Source organism: Motacilla alba, chromosome 1A, assembly GCF_015832195.1.
Source record: "Motacilla alba alba isolate MOTALB_02 chromosome 1A, Motacilla_alba_V1.0_pri, whole genome shotgun sequence".
NCBI classification, from domain to species: domain Eukaryota; kingdom Metazoa; phylum Chordata; class Aves; order Passeriformes; family Motacillidae; genus Motacilla; species Motacilla alba.
In genome coordinates this window covers 51496478-51515707 of record NC_052031.1, presented here as the reverse complement: position 1 = coordinate 51515707, position 19230 = coordinate 51496478, and the positions used below count along the sequence as shown (strand labels likewise).

The 19230-nt window shown below is 39.0% G+C and overlaps 1 long non-coding RNA gene across 1 annotated transcript in view; it reads right to left on the bottom strand.

The window, feature by feature from the left end:
- Positions 1-11889: 11889 nt before the first annotated feature.
- The window catches only part of LOC119708575, a 51783-nt gene continuing 44442 nt past the window's right edge, over positions 11890-19230 (bottom strand). The window contains exon 3 of the long non-coding RNA XR_005259122.1: positions 11890-12015. This is a non-coding gene — a long non-coding RNA (uncharacterized LOC119708575). The remainder of the gene's footprint in view (positions 12016-19230) is intronic.

Sequence of the window (19230 nt, the reverse complement as noted above, 5' to 3'; positions counted from 1 at the left end):
CCATGCCTATAGTCTGATTGCACTTTTTTTAAACTGTTATTCAGACTTTTTACCATTTATCAGACTTTTTGCTGTCTATCCAAGGTCTCAGATGGACAATACAGATGGTTTTATAATGTTTTCATAATTCTTCTGGTGAAGAACGAACGAGAACTAGATTAAAATCATAGCATTGGCTACAGTGGCTTAAAACCTGCTTGATTTCTGTCTGCCCATGAACGGCTTCACATGGTCATCAAGACACACAGCCATACGTGTCAGTGTAAGTGAGGCACTGAGATGGCAGGACTCCTGCAGACAGGACCACAGCAGAATGAAAAACAGCTCCTTGGATGCAACAGATTGGCATTGGACAGCCTGCCAACAGGCACTCCAAGGTGTAAGAAACAGACCCATTTTAAAGTATATTAAAATGCTTTTTGAAAGAAATGTATTAAAAGATGGTTAAGGCTGAAATAACAATCAAGTTAAGAGATATCAGATTCAAAGTGAGTTGTGCAACATAATCAACCTTTCCTGTATATATCCATTATTGCTACACTTCTATCCATCATCCTGTACAAAGGTGGCAGCTGAATTTGAAATAAAGCTCAGCCATCCAGCTTTTGAAACAGAGAACACCCCTTCTGTTCTTTCCAGCTCCTATCTCCTCTATTATCCACTCTGTGTGTTGAAAAAGAATCCTGGAGTAGAGAGCAATATATGCTTCTGGAGTACAATTCTGACAGTTCCTCAGCTTCACAATTTGCCTCTTCAGACTATTAATATTGTCATGCCAGCTTAAATTTTTACTGGACTTGCACCCTGGCTTTTCCACTTTTGCAAGTGGAACTTCCTTTCCTTCTCTGGGAGGCTGGGTGCCAACATGAACCCCTGTTTTTTCAGCTAACGGAGTAACCGATATCATCAGTAGACCTTTGTTGTCTATGAAACCTAAGTACAGGAGTGGAAGCTAACACACATTTCACAGCTGTGGCCTAAAACTATTTGTTTGGAAGGGCCAGGTCTCTGCAGTGGGGAATTCCACACCCCTGGATGCTGCTTCGTATTTCTGGCAGGAGGGAAGGCTTAGTGTTATGAGAGTCAAAATACACAGAATAGATGGTTAAGGGGATTTTAGAAATATGCACAATACATAGGGAAAATGTAAAGTGAGTTTGGTACCTACAGAGATTTTTTAATGAGTGTAAAAATTCTGACTTACAAAATGTACTAAATTTTGTCAGTCATAACAAAGAGCTTTTCTTTATTTCCCAGTTCCCCCAGCAAGTAAATGTAATGTCTGTGTTTAGCATTAGAAAAATTTGTTTTCAAAAAATAAAAATGGAACTAATTCATTAATTAAAAACAAAGGAATAGAGTATTTTCCCTTTTCACCTTCCTTAAAAGGATTGCAATTAGAGAAAATATGTAATTGTCTTTGAGCATATTGCTTTACATTGATAAATTCTTAAACAGAAAAGGTATATTTAGCATAGTAACTGGTGCACAGCATGTAGCAATGAGCATTACTGCTCTCTCTGACTGTTATATAGTATTAGTGTTACTCCAAGGGCATTAGTACCTGCTTTGTTTACCCGTTTCCCTGTTACTAGTTAAACCTTAGAATCAGCTGTTATTTGCCTATTCACTCTTCTCCTCATTGGCTTTCTTAGAGATTCTAACATATGCATTAAAAAAGCTTGCCAGAGTTTTCTGAGCAAATAAGAATTTTCCTGCAGCTTTTCAGACAAATGTGTTTGCATATGAGGGCTATATGTTCCTGGAAAAATGCTTAAAAGCTACAGTGAGTGAGTATAATCCTAATTTTTCAAAAAGTCAGGGGAGTAGAGATGAACTCTGACCATCTGCCTGGAAAGACCAACGTGCTATGTGAGATGTGATCCTTGCACAGCTGGTGGAGGATGCTTGGTCTGTCCTCCTGCATTTACCCAAGGCTGGACTCCAGTTGCACAAAGCCTCCCCTCCAGCAGCTGCACACATATTCCCAGGGTATGGCATATCAGAATCCAAGATCCCAAATAGCTGGGGGACAAAAAGCTCAAATAATTTGTTTCAAAATCTCTTTCATTCTGCTTGTTCAAAGGAGGTTTGGTTTTGATTTTGTCATGCTGGCATATCCCACAATGGTAAAATATATCCTTTAGACTAGCCTGATTTCATCTTTCTTAGATAGTTGCTGATGCCTGAAAATATTTTACAGTTCTGCAGTTAGGTTTTGGTATGCTGGGTCCCAGCAATCAAAAGATGTTTTGTGCCATTAAGCACATTGAAAGTTATTTTCAGTAAGGACAACTTTTTTCCTTGTCTTTTGATGGTGTTGAAAGATGTCTTGCAGGACCTGGGTGTTGTTGAAATCTATGTGGGTTTGACTAAGAAGCTGTACAGCTCTCTTTTATTATATCCATTCCCTATAACATGTTTTGTTGCTACCAGCATTTTCAGACTTCTGACAGTAAATCTGGTTCCCCTGTTTCTTGCAGGATTTGTTTATTTTTACACTCCCAGGGTAACGGCTATATTTTTGTGATGTTTGAAATAATGGCATGCAGAAGGGTACACAAACAAAATGAGACCTTCAGGCCGTGCCACAGTGTAACAAATGTCAGTATTTTTCTTGCTGCTTTTTTCTCCTTTCCGCTCCATTTTTTTCCCTCTGCACAACCTCTCTCTATTCTTTATTTACTCTTGAAAAATGTTCCATTTCTGTTTCCTGTGAAGGCGTGAGGGGAGCTCACTGAGGGGAGCTGATGAGGAACTGTGCAGCACACCTCTGTTCTTCCCATTCTTATCTTTCCAACACAGTTTCTTTTGTTCACACAGACTGAGTAAACGGGGAGTTTCCACCAAATCTCTGGCCCCTGTCTCATCTTACATGTTCCCTGCTCTGCAGACAGCTAGTGGTAGGAAAAGGAAGAGAGCTAATGAGGATGGATGACCTGATATCCTTCATGGTGTGTGATGGCCAGCCCAACTGGTGGGACTTTTATGGTAAAACAAATTTTAGTCCTCTTTCCCATGGCTACATATCAATAACTTCTTTTTCTGGAACAATATTTTGTGCTTTTAGGTACTCTTCCTCTTGTCAAGCTCTAAATTGGATTGCTTTGGGAATCACACATCTCAAAGCCCAAAATCTGACCTTATATTCATGTAGATGGATGAGAGTAACCAATAATCTCCACTTAAGCTATATTTTACCTCTCACTGAAAACAATGGGGATCTTTAAGTTCTGTAAGAGCTACAGAAATGATGCATCAGACAAGACTGTATCAGCAAGCCAACCAAGCGATTTTCTGATACTCAGAACAAAAAGGAACTCAAGGCATTTTTCAATAATGATGAATACTGGAACTCAGGTAGCCACATCACACACAACCACGGTTGTAATAAAAGTTGGATACATAGAATGTCTGTGTCAGTTTTTTTACTCAGACACCACTTTTTTCTCTCAGACAAACTATACCTCACAAATTTCTCAGCATAAAACCTCTCTGATCATTCAGAGTATATCCATGCATTTTACCAGGATCCTCTACCATCAATCTCACATTGAAGAACATAGCAGCATGCAGATTTTAAAACTGGGCATAATGCAAATTAGTTCTTTTATTTCTCACTCACTTGGAGTTTCACCAATTCCCATGGAAAGATTCAAGCAGTTATTCTTGAAGGAATAATAACCAGAGAAAAATCAGGGTTTAAGAGGTTTGTGAGAAGTTGTATATAGCAGGACATCTCTGTTGTATGAGGATGATTTCTTCATCTGGCCTAAAACCTAAGAATCCTATAGCAATTTTCTTCAACAATTTATTAACAACCACCAGGCCATTAGAGTGTCCATGGATTTCGCCAGCCTCAACTTTCTAATTATCATGGTTAACATTACAAAATAAATGTATTTTGCAACAGTCATGTTCAAAACCGCCAGCACAGCCACATATTCCTCCACAAACCAGTCACCTATAAAGAACACGAAGTGAGTGTGGCAAATAACAATAAATAGTGCTAAAGAAACAATCACATTGTTTCTTTGTGCTAGAGAAACAAATGTAAAAACAGCTGGTTTCTTAGACTTGTAAGATTTTTCAGAGATCCTGCAGTAGGAATACTGAAATACACAAATCCCTGCTTTTCTCAGACTGAAATGAAAACCATGCAGTGGACTGTAACAAACACCCCTCAGCACAAAAAATTCCTGGAGCACGCCAGGACCCAGTTATGAATGGAAGGACCTTCCTAATAAAGCAGTCATTCCAACTCTCATCACCCAAAAACTCTTTGTGTGCTAACACTCAGAACTCTTGGACTCACCAGATGTTCACCAGCAGCCCTCCTTTCATGTTACCCCTTACCAAACTATTTCAAAATGCAAACTACATCCTTCCTTCTCTCTCTCTCTCTTTCTCTTCTTCCAGACTCATAGCTCTCCCCTTTCCACATCTTTTCTGAATTTGTTTGAGGGAGCAACATAACTATATCAAATGAAAAGCAATTATTTCTAGTCTATAGTTCAGCTTGGGCTTCAGTACTCATCTTGTCTAACAAAAAGACTGTGACAAAATTTTCTGTGCTTTCCAGCTCTTTACAGAGTGGCAAGGTTCTTTATTAGACAAGCTGACAAGCTTCATTAAACTTTTCATTGCATTTTTGCTGGACATGTCTTAAGACAGCATGTTTACAGTCACACAGATTTTGTGCTGGAATTCAGTGAGCATTATGTACCATCCAGCTGCATTTAATGGAGTCTCATGGGTGTGAGCAGGTCCATAACCTCTTAATTAAAAACAGTGTAGCACAAACAGACCCAAAAGACTGCAATAGCACCTGATAGACAATTAAAACAAAGCTCTAATAGCTTTTTGCTTGCCTCTAGTGATAAAATAGAACAATCAGAAAGCTTAATAAAAATCTATCAGTGTGTGTGGAGAAACATGTTTTGTGTATGACTGGAAAATGCTGCTCTACTTGTGAGCAGTGTTACAAATATATTTTTTTCATGTTATGAACCCTTTGGTGGAAAAGCTACTTTAAGTGAACTACATCCTGACAAAAGTTACTCCTCCCATCCTACTACTTGTGTGGGATTGGTTTTTAGATGTGGAAAATCTGTTTAACACACATGCACACACAAACCTCTGTGTTTTTAATCCAACAACTCTCCATAAGAGATTCCTTTATGTTAAAGAAAACTGTACCCATAGATGCAATATGGAGCAGAGCACGGGTAAGGCACTGGTAAGCAGCAAGAGAGTTTTGGAGATGAGGGAGGAAGGAAAGCAGGCAGTGGACAGAAAGATCTTAAGCCATCTTTTGTGCTGAAGGCTGTCACATGGAGTACTGCTCCTGGTATTTCCAGAACATTTTCCTTTACTAAGTGATCCAAAGTATCTGTTGAAAGCACCCAGAACCTTTGTACCTCTCTAGGAAAAAAAAAAAAACAAAACTTTAAAAGTGTATGTTATGCATTCTTTTTTCCTCTTTGTTTCATGATCAAAAGTGTATCACCATTTGAAGAGAAAGTTAAGGATTAGCTATTCTGACTTTCACTAAAACCAGAAGTGACTAGGTGTCATTACAAACTCTGTTCTGTTCCAAGATACGTAGATCCCATTGCTGTAGATAACCATTGTAACTTTTAACTGCACAGTTTTCAAATCTTTTAAATATGAGGCTGTCAGGTCTCATCCTACAATCAGACCCTGGCTTTGATCAAGGCAGACTTGAGCCATTGTGACTGCTACCCAGAAGACATACTTAGTTTGCATAGAGTATTATTCTTATAGAATCTGTGTCGCATACCATTTCTGTGTTTCCATCAACTTTGGGGACATTTTGGACAAATTATTTAATGTTTCTTAGACTTTACCTCTGGCAGAATTTTTAATGCAAAAAAAGAGAAGCAATTAAGTCCACTTTGTCTTAGCATGTTTTGTCATAGAGCTGTTGAGCTTGGGATACATTTCTAATTGCCTGCCTAGGCCATTCACCTAAATTATGTAAGAGCTGATTTAATTATCCCTAAAAGCTTCCCTCTAAATGAAATTCCATCTTATCCTTATATATGTCTCAGTATAAAGCATGCCTAGAATTTTTTTACTGCCCTTAAAATAGCAAAACCATGTTATGGGAATGACTTACACTATAGAGAGGCTTCTCACTCTTTTTTTACATCAGGAAGCCGACAAGTACCACAGTCCCACAAAGTTTTGTACCTGTTACCCATTCCCTCTAAGGGTGCAGAGTAACCTCCACACCAGCTTTCATATTAAGCCCCTTCATTGCTGAAAACTCCTGTGTATGAGCTTGGGTTTACTAGACACATTATTGTTTTCTAAAGAATTAAGCTGAATATTATTTTTGCTTCCTGAAGTAAATTGTTAAGTATTTGTGGAAAATTAAACCCCATATATGTTGGTGCAAAAATTGTTTGTCTCAGAGATGCAATAAACAGAGCCATACCACAGCATTAGAGAGCTATTTGCCTATGGAATGCCTCACAGTCTCTTACAAGACTTAAAATTATACATTTTCTCCCGAGAGCTTCAAACTAATACAGAGATTTTGAACTTCAACAAACCAGACTCTCTGTCCCACAATGCATCTTTATGGTTAGTGATGTATGGCAGAACCAAAATTCATTTCTATTTAGATGTAGATGTGGATAGAGATTTATAGATGTATTCTGCTTTAAGGAGCTTTGTTTTTCTACAGAATCAGCATTTTCCAGATCAAAATATTTATGTGCACACATTTGTTAGAGATATTTGTCTTCAAAAAACAGTCCCAATAGAAACTTTTCAAATAGCAGAATTTTGAATCTATGCTGCTAGGTACCTGCCTTTCACCACCTTCACACTGTACCTAATGTTTGCTTGTGGGCTCTATTATGTGACACCCATTTCATAAGGCATCCTTAGGGTTAAGTGAAGCTTCTTGTATTTGGTGCAAGATGTCCCTAAAACTAACATACACATATGTTCCCAAAAGGAAGGAAATTATGGATCAAAGCACTCTCTTATCAGCTTTATTATCTTTTTTGTGAAGTTCCTGCTATACACTCTTTTATTACCTGCTCAGAATTTGCTAAAATAAAGGTAAAGTTGGGTATAATTTATGCATTTTAAGATACGTAATATGTAGAATATTTCAAAAAGTGCTAAGAATGTTGCACCAAGGTTCTTTGAATAGCAGAGGACAATGCCTCTCTCTTGTCTCCCAGAGAAGTTATCTACTTGACATTTGTTTCTAAATGTCATCAAGACCAGAATGGGTGAAATGAATCACTGAACTTTTCTTGCTGTTGGCTAGGGAGCAAGGATGGCTAGTTTGAAATAAGAGTAGGGAAAGGAGAGAGAATATCTGTAGTCAGAGGAGAGGGGGGGTTGCTTTCTCCTGTTATTGTCTGTCCATATGAGGTTATGGTCACAAAGCAGCAAACAATTAGTTCACTCTTAACTAGACAAATCAGAACCTGAATGAATGTTTGCAACGTGACAACTGGTTTATCCAGGAAAAACTAGAAATTATGCTCAACCCCTGAGGATGGTTTGGAAGAAGATAAAGAGTGAGGCCTGTGGCTCAAACTCATGGAGGAGTCCTTCATTGAATACGACCTGGTGACAAGTAGAAAATGCAGAATATAGGGCACATATTCTGCATCTGAGAAGAGTGAAAACGATATCAGGAGAAAGCTGATAAGGTTTCAGATCTATGCAGTTAGAACAAGTGGTACAAAGAAAAAACATAGTTTGGCAGCCTTGGACAATGCCAGGCTGTCTCTTTCTCCACTCAGGCTCCACACAGCCTACTTCTCTCTTTGCCCTGCTTTTGTAGATTTCTAAAAATGGTTTTAAGTGGAGCTCTCAGTGAATTCTAACTGAGAGAATCATTCCAGGACTCTTCAAGTACTTCTGGCAATACCTCCAAAATTACTTTCCTTATCATTTCTCTTTTAAGCTCCCTATTTTATCCACTTCTTCTACCTTCCCTCCAATTTTCATCTTCTTTTTGGCTTCTTTGCCACCTCTATGTCTTGTGTTTTTCACCACTGTGTGGTGAAAAATAAACATTGACCAAAGAACTCTTATCCTCCCCTGGGGAAATAAAAGAATTGAAGATAAATTGTTCTGATCCATTTTAAATTTTTTTCTGTTTTGTTTTTCATTCTCCCAATTATCATTCATTTTATTCCTTTTCTCCATCTCTTCTTTAGTTCTACTTACCCTGTTTCTTACTGTCTGTTTTCTGTTTTTATGACAGATTTCTGACAGAGTAACTTGCTGCATGTCAGTGGAAATCAGGAGAATTTGTTTTTCTATTATTGCTACAGCTTTGCACAACACAAGTTAATGTAGAATTGCAGTTGTGATGATCTTGACAAGCTTGGAAATGACATTTAAATTCTAAATCACAGCCATTTATAATTTTTTTTTAAAAATATTACCTTTGGGGCTCAAATTTTTCATGCTCAGTCTCAGTTCAAGACTTGATTGGTTTTAGAAACTTTCATAAACATCAATCCAGCTGTTTATATTTTTTTTCAAAGTTATCCAATGAAGAGGAGGGGAAAAAATTGTTTTCACCATTTAAGGTATTTTTCATATACTTTTCAGCCCCAGCAACTCGAAACATCTTTGTTTTGAAACTTCACCCTTGAAAATGAACATACTCCTGAATGATGCACGGCTGTGTTTGAAGAAATTTGGTTTGGAAATTTCATACTTATAAAGATTAGAACAGTGTGTGCTGAGCATGTACAAAACATTATATCCCTTCTTTGATTTAGACCTCTTCCCAACTGTGATTAATGTTCTCAGGCATGAATATTTGTTTGTGCACTCATGAAAAATAGAGATGAATAAGATCTATTGCATCATCTAGTTCATCTTACCTCCAAAGGCTTAAAGCTGCAATCTCTATTTGTACCAGTGACAGAAGCTGAGAGTCACAGAAAGGTCCTTTCTTGAAAGTTTTCTGCAGAGCTTTAGTGGAACACGGTCAGCAATTATAACTCAGAAGAACATTTCTTGGTTTGTACCTTGGCTTTGCCATCTAAAACATTTTCTAGAATTTCCTGATATGAAATTCAAGAAACGGTAAAATTTGTACTCAACAGGTTGGACTATCGCCTGGTCTAGCCTAAGGCACTCAGCTTCCTTGACCTGTTTTGTAATTTTGAACAACCTGAAGATCTTGTCAGGAAGTTTCCCTTGTTATGACTTGCATTGTTAGGATCTTCAGGTTATGGCAATAGTCAAGTCAGGACCAGTTATGTCCCTCTAAACAGTACTCTTTTTATTATCTGTTCTTTATTATGAGTACAGGTAGCAGATTATGCCAATGACCATTCATATTTTTAGACAAGTTGGTTGTGCCAAGCTTCCTTCATCTTTGTCTCATGGAGTCATTCAGTTATCCAAAAGATCCTTGGCTCTCATTGCACTCATTACACTCACCCCCAGCTGTCCTATTATCCCAGCATATCTGCTTTCTACTGCACTTTTTTGTACTTCTTTATATTTTTCTGTAAGTTTTTTTTTTATTTTAATAGCAGGGCCTGGAGTGGAAAGCAGTTCTCAATGGTACTTAACAGCATCCCATGGCAGTTCTACTCTAGGAAAACGTTTTGGCTGGCTAGGAAATAGTAAATATTTATCCTGAAAGAAAAAAATATCTTAGTTAAGAACTTAGTTAAGAACTAAACATGTGGGATATTTCTGTCGCATTAAAAAAAAAAAAAAAAAAAAAAAGAAGCAGAAGAAGAAGAAAAAAGCAAGGGAAACAAGAAATAATCCACAAAATGTTTGATGTCACTGAAAAATATTTTGAACTGGGACATTTAAGACTGTCAACGATGTTTTTAAGGCAGACTACCTAATACACTTACATAACAGAATTTTAAGTCTAGATTTGTATCTCTGCAGGAAAAGGAAAGAGGATATTTGCAATTGTGTTAGTTCACCATAGTTAGTCCATCATTCCTCTGAAGAATTACTGTCACAAGATGACACATTTGAAGGAAAATATGAAAAGACACCAAATACTTCTTCTTAACTCCCAGACATGCTACTTCTGGAAAGCTTATGCAATTTTAAAAATTTGCGAAGTTTTTCCAAACAGCTGTTTGTTTTAGGGACCTGCATTTTCTGAGACATTGAGCTGGAACCTCATTTTCAGAAAGAGCTAAGTACTGCAATTTTGAAAAATGGGCTTTTTTAGTCGTCCCAAATTGGAAGTTGAAAAAGGAGATTCCCAGAACTAATATTTATTTTTGAATATGTGTTCCAAATTGTGTTACTGGAACACAGGCAGTAGCATAGCAGAGACAGCACATCATATTTCGCTTTGTCTGGTAGAGAAATGCCACATTTCATTAAAAAACCCATATATTTTAATGGAACTAAGATGAAAATTTGGCTGTAATTGGCAGATTTGAAGAAGTTATTTTATTCTGACTTATTTATGTAAAACCCAATAAACTGTTCAACATATAATTACTTATGAAACTTCTATGGCAAGAAACCAGTTTTCATATTCCTTTCAAAAATGAACAGGAAGTGGAAATTTCCTTCTCAAGAGCATTTTAAATAATCTCAAAAACAGGACATGCTATTAAAAGTGTAAGTTGTCATAATACAGACTTTTTACAATTAGCTGGTTTCCGAAATGTAATTTGACAATGTTCCTTTAATTATTTACATTTTGTTCTCTCTTTCTTGGCTAATTAGAATGATTTGCCCTTTTCATTTTTATAAAATCTCTTTATATATTTAAAGTGCAGTCATCTCATGCCACGATCTAACTATGATTAGCTTGACTCTGGATAAGTAGATAAAACTGCTAAAAACTCACTCAAACACTTACCTGATGTGTGTATCTTCTTTGTATCTGTGTACATAAATAGGAATACACCAATGCACTTTAGGGTGAAATTTTATTTTAAGTGTTTTTTTGCAGGACAAAGGAATAAGACATAGGAATTTTCACGAGGAAATGTCTCATGTTCTTCAAACTATTATATTGTGATTTGAAAAACTTGACATACCCCAAACGTTCTTTATTTTTTTTAGCCTGTGAATTTTTTTCATAGCCCTTCTGTTGTGGTACCTTGAAATTGTGTCATCTGGGACCTACTGCAATTATATGATTTTCATGATGACTTTGTGGACAAAATAACATTTTGGAGTGAGAACATTGAAAATTGCTTCACTCTTGGCCAAAGTCAGGGATACTGCAGGTAGAAGTGGTAGAATGGTGGGATAAATATTTTCTGCTTTCACAAATCTCACCAACATATTCTTCCTCAAAAGGAAGGTAATATAGGACACACTTCAGAGGAAATATTATTACCTAATGCTCTAATGTGGTGGTTTGGTAGTCCAGGCACAACAATATACAAATTCTTCTCTACTGTGCTAATGTCATGGCAAACTTTTCTGATGGTTGCGGTAAACTTTCAGCAGAATGAAGCATGTGGCACAATTGCAGAAGCTAGGCTGACCCACAGTAAAGAAGTTTAAATGGAGGATTCTTCTTTCAATTCATATTCATTGCCTTCTTAAAAGACTGAGTCATAGATATTCATCCCCAGACATCCTTTTAAGAGAAACAAGGCTGAGAATGATTGCATTTGTGTTGCTTGCAAATGATTGCGACTGTGTTTTGCAGCATTTATTTTCTGGGAGGTTCCTTCACTTTTTTCAGAGCCCAACTACATGACGGTAGAGTTACTGACTTTGTAGTCAATATAATAATCCTCAGCTGCCCTACCATGATTATTGCTCTCACATATATTTATATCACACCTGCTGAAGCTTCAGGATATTGCTGCAGTACCAATAATAAATATTAATATTTCTATAGCAATCAATTGCTCTTAATTACTTTCACTCCAGGAGCCAAGTGAAAGAGGAGCCAAGATCCAAAGAAGAGAGATCCTTATTCAGTGCCTTATTTCCTGAGGAGAGAAGCAATGCAGAGAGAACTGGAAATCTGCCAGCAAAAGGAGACACCTGAAAGAGGAAAAGATAAATATTTAGCCACTGAGATCTGTTAAAGTACAAAACATCATCTATAATTCAGATTCAAAATTACATTATTTAAATAATATCACAACTGTACTACAAATAGTTCTCCTATGCTGGCAAGTTACAAGGTAAATGTGAGACACATACCTCAGCCTTAACTTACTTCTTCTCCCCTGAAAGCGGGGCTGTCACTGGGACACTTTCTTGAACTGTTACTATATTTGTACTTTTTTCATGCTATAGTTAGATCTTTATCACAACTCCAAGGCTGAACAGTGGAAAAACTGGACAAAAATATTACTCCAGAAAGATTCATCCATTGGAGATCTCGATCCAAATTTTGTGCAGAAGGGCTGAGCACTGAGCATCCAGTGAAAGGTGGCAGAGAGAAGTTCCCATGGCCCCCCAGCAGAGGCAGTGGGTGCTGTGCTTATGGAGGCTTTGCCTCCATAAGGAGAGCTTCACACCAATCACGCCTACAGCTTTCAAATCTACCCAGCCTGGCCATGCCAGCATCACCACCTGGTGCCAGGGAATAGAACACCCCTGGGATTTAAAGACCTTTGTTGCTACAACAGGACTTGGGAGTAACTGGCTGAGGGACAATTTGATTCCTTATGAATAGCACAGGGGAAAGCCATGGGAAGAGCTGGAACTCAACTTATCCTCTGGCTTCTCACAAAGCCTCAGTGACCTGTCACCTAGCAATTCATGAGGAGTTTAGACAGGGAAAAGTCATCCAGGAGTGCTGTCCTCTGAGAGGAGGAATGAGGGAAATTCAACAGTCCGGGAAAACAGCCCATCTAGAATGAACAAGGAAATGAGCCGCTAGAGAGAAGGGAGGTCCAGAGAGGCTTTTAAAAGAGTCTTCATTCCCGTGGAGGATTGCATAATATAGTATTTGTTTTTACATAAAAAAGAGTAAATAATTTTGCAGTATTGACAAATCTCTCTCTCAACTGTTCTCCATCTTTTGTTGTTCTGATTATTATGGTTCAACTATCACAGAGAAACACTTTCCTTTTTACCTTCTTAGGAATGAAATAACTACTTTTTCATGTAAGCGGTGAGAGGAATAGGGAGAAATTGATTTTAATGCTTCCAAAAAAAATCTTCACTATGTCAGTAATTTCCTTGTCCAGCAATGGTCTGCAGTCACAGGAAACATAATTTCCATTGTATCACTGCACTGGCATTTGGGATGTATCACAGAAGAGCATCTTAGCTTCAGGCCCTGAGAGAGGTCTCTAGGCATGTCTTCTGAAGGCATGTACAAAAAATAAAAGCTGCTGCCAAAGACTGCAAAGCTGAGAGCCTGGAGATGTTTGTACCTGGAGCTTTGACTATCAGTGGAGATAAAGGGCATCTATGGAAAAGTCTGGTGTTTTGCAGCCAGTATTTGGCCACTAGAGAGAAAAAGGCTGACCAAGGCTACAGAAAAGACTAGGAATAAGCTGAAAGTTCTTAGGAGATACAGAAAAGTTTCCTTTTGTGCTCTGAATAGGATGCAGGGTTTATGTGAAAGGAAAGACTGCTTTTATAAGCACTGCAGTGTAGAGAGGTGGGCAAATGCAGATCTGGCTGGAAAGAAAACCGGGTGTGGTATTTATCTGAGATTAGCAATCATACAAAGATGAAATTTCTCCATAGAGAGAGCTTTTGCTTCTCTGTCATGATCGTTCAGAATCTTCCGGTCATTGTGGGTGGTTCAGATGATAGTCCTTGCTCAGTCTTTACCAGATAAGAAACATCAGTGAGAATATTTTGATGCTGAATCAAGAGTAGGGGAATATGGAGGGCTCTCACAGGAGGTTATGAAAAAGGAAAAGAAATGGAGTTATTGCCTCTCACCAATCTTTTCACTTCTATCTATTTTGCCACCAATCACTGTTGCCTCTCACCAAAGTTTCCAGAAATTAAATCCTCTTTACAGCACCTTGGTAGACATTGCTGGGCAGCACAACACTGAGGTCCTCACCCTGGGGCCAGGCAGGTGGATGGATGGTTTTGCAGAAGTCCCCAAATCTTTTGCATTGCTGGGCTTTTTCCGGCTGGCACTTTGTCAGCTAAACTCAAAAATTATGTTTGATTGTCATCAAGTGCTTGGTTGTTAAAAACAAGCTGTCATCCTGGTAGCCTACAAATATAATGTATATTAAGTGCATCCTGTCCTCTGTTTCCAAAGCAGTGTTACAATAATGTCAAATGTCAAAATACAAATATGATAATCTAGAAAAAGGCAGTGGGAAACAGGAGTAGCCAGACATGTAGGATGTTTCTACATCTCCAACATGTTCATTAATTTCGGGGACTATGGCCTTGTACCCCAGACTGCACATTGCAACATCCACCCCAAGAAAATGGGCAGCAACAGTGGAGCTTAATAAAAATAAGTGTTGAGGTTTATGTGGGAGCAGGTGGAGAATAGCATGAAAGAGTGCAGGTTTCTCACTTTTCTTTATGTGGAGTCTGTTTTTCTTACTAACATTGATGGTGTCAGTACTTCATCCCTCCTCTTTGTAACATCACCGTGAGCATGGAAGCAGACTCCCTTAGGGAAGCTGGAGGATTGCATCCATTCCTCACAGCACATCTTGGGCATACGTGCTCTGCTCACATGGTGCAACATCCATCTCATGGCAGGGTGCTCTTCTCTTTCCCCAGTTGCACAGGTGCCATCAGCAGGACCTCTAGCAGAGGCCAAGTGGTGCTGGGCTTCACCTGCCTGTGGAAATTCTCCCAAAGTCACTATCCTCTGGAGCTACTGGCAGACCTAGAAATGAAGCATTTGTTCCTGTTTGTGTGTTTGAGTTGCTTATGGGAGAAAAACCACCAAGTCATACAGGCCTTCCAAAAAGGAAAATTAGAAAGCACCAGTGAGCCAAGCACCAATACCCATTCCATGTGTGATATAATTAAATGGTTATTTACAACAGGATTTTTTTAACCATCATTGTTTTGGACTCTCTCTACCCTATTTATTATATTATTATTTCACTATATACTTTGCTAAACATTGACAGCCATTTACTTTTATTACACTGCTGTATCTTTACCTCTCCTGAGCACTTTAATTGCATTATTGCATTAGGTGCTTTGAACATATCTGTTACTGTTGCATAGCAGAGGAGTGATGTCTCTGGATATTTATAGTCTCTTTTTATAAATGATTTGGAAGCAACGCATGGCTTTTGAAATGATATCTCAGACTTTCTTTTCAGGACTGCATGTCTAATGTGGGTGAATAGTTACTGCATGTAAGAGACATCAATATGAGAAAGGGAAAAAACCATCTCAATTTTACATTTAGTGCATAATTTTGGGTTTTACTTTTTTTAGAGTACCATCTATACCAAGAAACATCTGAAAAAAATTACAGTTCTATAATGAATTTTTTTTTCTTTTTTTTGCTTGTCTCACTTTCTCCAGTTAAAGAGGAGAAATACTCCTGGTCAGCCAGAGGATCTCCTTACACTGATGAGTTAAGGACAGGAGCAGTTTAGCTGAAGGGAGTACAAAACCTTTTTAAGAGCTATTAAGAAAAGTGTATGAGCAAGGAGCTGATACAACATATTTTCAGTTGGGTTTCCTTTGCCAGCTCTGCAGCCTGTTTTGTCTTTTCTTGCAGAGCAATTTCGTTTTCTTCTTAAATGCAACCACTTCAGAACCACCTAAGTATCCTAAGGAGTACATCCAATGGAAAGTCAGTCAAGCTGACACTCCTGAGTGCCTGTGGTACTTCTGGAAGATTTGACCAGCAGAAGTGAAGAAAACCCAGAGGAAATGTCTTGACTAGTGAAATTTTGAATTTTTCCCATATATCAACAGCTCTTGCACAAGGGACATGTAGTCTCAGAAGTGCCAGGTAGAATGGAATAATCACTTCCCTCTGCCTGCTGATTACCCTTTTTCTAAAACCTCCCAGTGCCTACTTGGCTGCCTTTGCTACAAGGAAACACTGTGGAGTCATGTTCTCTCAGTCTTTTTGTGCAAAGCTGCTTTCCAGCTCTTCAGTCTCTGGCCCGCACCGTTGCATGGAGTTATTCCACTCCTTGTAGGGAACTCGGCATTTGCCTCTCTAGAATTTCATGGTCCTATCAGTCCATTTTTACAGCCTATATCCCTCTGAGTAGTGATCACACCCTTTTTCATGAAAACTGCTGCCCCTGGTTTGGCATCATCTGCAGCCTTGCCAGGAGTGAGCTCTCTCTCATCACTCTGGTTGTTAACAATCATAATAAATTATATTGTCCCAGTACTAGCTCCTGTGGCATGCCACTGATAAGACTACCAGCTGGACTTGTTACTGTGGATTGCCACTGTCAGAGCCACACAAGTTTTCCACCCTCTTATCAACTCAGTCCATAGTTCTCCAGTTTTTTTATGAACAATACATAGCCTCTCTGGTCCCCTGTTCCAGTGCTTAACCACTGTCAACAGTGAAGATTGTTTCCCTTATATCCAGTCAGATTTACTTTTTCTGAGACTTTTGATCATTGATTTTTTTGGGTTTTTTTGTGTACTTCAGAGGTGGGCTCCATCTTCCCTAAAAATCTACTTTCAGTTGTAGCAGACATAAATGAAATCTTTCCACCGTCTCTTCTCCAGCATGAAGAAATGCAGCTACATCCATCTTTCCTCACAGACTGTGTTCTCCAGCCATCTATCCATCATCAAAACACTCCACCAAACTTGATGTAGTTATCACTCTCTCTCCAACAGGGATCTAGAACTCGACAGAATGCTGTACATGCAGCCTCAGGACTGCCAGGTAAAGTGGAATGCTCCCTTAAACCTCCTGGCTATGCCCGAGGTGGTCTCTACCTCCAAAGCAGAAGAGGCAATGAGAAGACTCTGCAGGAGATGGGAGCTGTGCTATGTCCTGGAATCCCATTGTCCCTATCACCTTTCTTGGAGAGGTGGCTGATATGTACCCTAGATTTCATTTGAACAATGGGAGCGGTTTTGATTTCTGAAGACGTCAGGACACAAAGGTAAGGATGTGTGTATGCCCCCAAACTTGCTCCTGTGTGGTGTTTGGAGGCATCTGGTGCTGGATATTCTCAAAGAGTTGCTAGGTCCTGCAGGCTGTGCTATAGTCTACAAGATGGCTCAGACTGGAAGGTGGCAATCCCTACCCTGTATAAACAGTACAGGAGAGGTATGGCTGAGGAGAAAGGGGGCTCAGAGTCTTATTTTGACACGCACAGCCCATGCCTGTGGGACTTATGTGGTAGTTGTAAATTTGATTTGGCTGTGTATGACAAATCTTATCTGTATATTGTGGTCTTGCTTGTGAACAGAACAGCCCCACTGGGGCCCAGATTAGATTTTTATGGGAAGCATAGTCAAAACTAGGCATTTTTCCTTTGGGAAAATATGTGTGCTTTGTGCAGACATCTGTGGGAAAGATAAACAAGTAGAATAGTGATCCATTGGGTGCAAAGAGAAGAGCTAATTAATCGTACTGGTTTTGCCTGGATAGAGTTCATTTCCTAGTAGCTTGTGGGATGCTGTATTCTGGATTTGTGCATTGACAACACCCCTATTGCTGGACAGTTCTTTAAAGCATAATGGCTGTTTCTGCTTCTCACAAGGGCCTGCCAGGGAGGAGGCTGGGCATGCACAGGAAGGTGGGAGGAGAAACAGCTGGGACAGCTGAACCCAATGGAAAAAATGGAGATTTGTTAACTTACTACACATGACATTTTGCTAAGCAATAAAAGCTGTGGGGAAAAGCAGGAAGGGTGAATGTTTTCAGTGGCAGCAGGACCAGAAGTTATGCTTTGAAGATCCTTGCGGGTCCCTTCCAACTCAAGATATTCCATGATTCTATACCTTTTCTTCCCAAGTCACCACTACACATGATGGAGTCCTGCTTTCCCGGGGCAGGCTTACACCTGCCTGCTGAGGGGAAATAGTGAACAAATCTTATATGCAAATTCCTTTATTTAATGTGCGGCTTTTGCTTTACCTATTAAACTGTCTTTATATCAACCTATGAGTTTTTACACTCTTGCCCATGAGTTTTGATTCTCTTCCCCATCCCACAGAGAGGAGTGAGAGGGGCTGTGGGGCTTAGTTGCCTACTGGGGTTAAACCACAACATAAATATTTCTGATCAGTTCCATGGACAGCATGTGAAGGACTGGTGCAAGATACCCAGTCTTTTTTCTTGCCTGAATTAAGTATCTTGGACTTCACTTTTCAGTCTCTGGGAGAATTCTAAGAACCCTTTCCTTTTAAAAGTATGAAGCTGATAGCTGTTAAAGGAGGGCTGCCACTGAGCTTCCGTACTGCTGAAGCAAGGCATGAAAAACAAGAGCTGATTCTAGCAATAAACATCAGACTAGGAATGGTGATGTTTTTACAGCAATTTATTGAGTAGTCCTTCCAAGGTACTGGTCGTGCCTGGTTGATTACTTTTAGATTGGTATTTGTGCATGTTTTTAAAAATAGAATTAAGATGAGGATTTTTCCGCCATTGGGCGGGTGGTGAGGGTAGGGCAGGTGTTCAGATTTCTTCCTTTTGTTTTTCATTATGTATTCTAGTGGTCCCACACGGATACCTTAATAAAATACTTACCTCTCATGTAGAAGATTGATTGTTGTTTTTAATTAAGAAATCATCAGCTAGCATTTGACAGGCCATTTTCAGCCTCATTACAAATGTGTTCTTGATTAAATTTCAGGTATATTCAATATCCTGTAAATCTGAGAAGAGTGCTTTTTCTTTTCTACTATTCTATAGTAAACATGACAGATACGATGTCAATAGCATGTGCTTAGCATAAAGTACAATAATGGTAGTGGGGAGTTGAAAACCATGTAAACCTGACTCCTCAGAGTGGAACTGAATTCAGTAGCTTCCTCATCTGGAGAGCAGTTAGGAAAGTGTTGTCTGGCCCATCTAGAAGATTTCTTCTGATACAGAAATAAAAAGAAAAAAGGCTGGAAGACCCTAGTCTGTGGTCTTCTCAGGAGTGGGTCTTCAGAGTTGGGGAGAGGAAGGAAGATGGAAAAGTACTAGAAATCAAAGCTGAGCAGGAACTCAGTGCTGCATACTGTGAGAAGGAGGTGTCAGTGCAGAGCAAAAATATATCAAAAAGGTAGGGGAGAGGTAGTATATGTGTCTTAGAGACAAAAGGTGAGACAATGGGAGTATATAAGAAGGGGATAAGTAAGAAGCACTCAAGAATT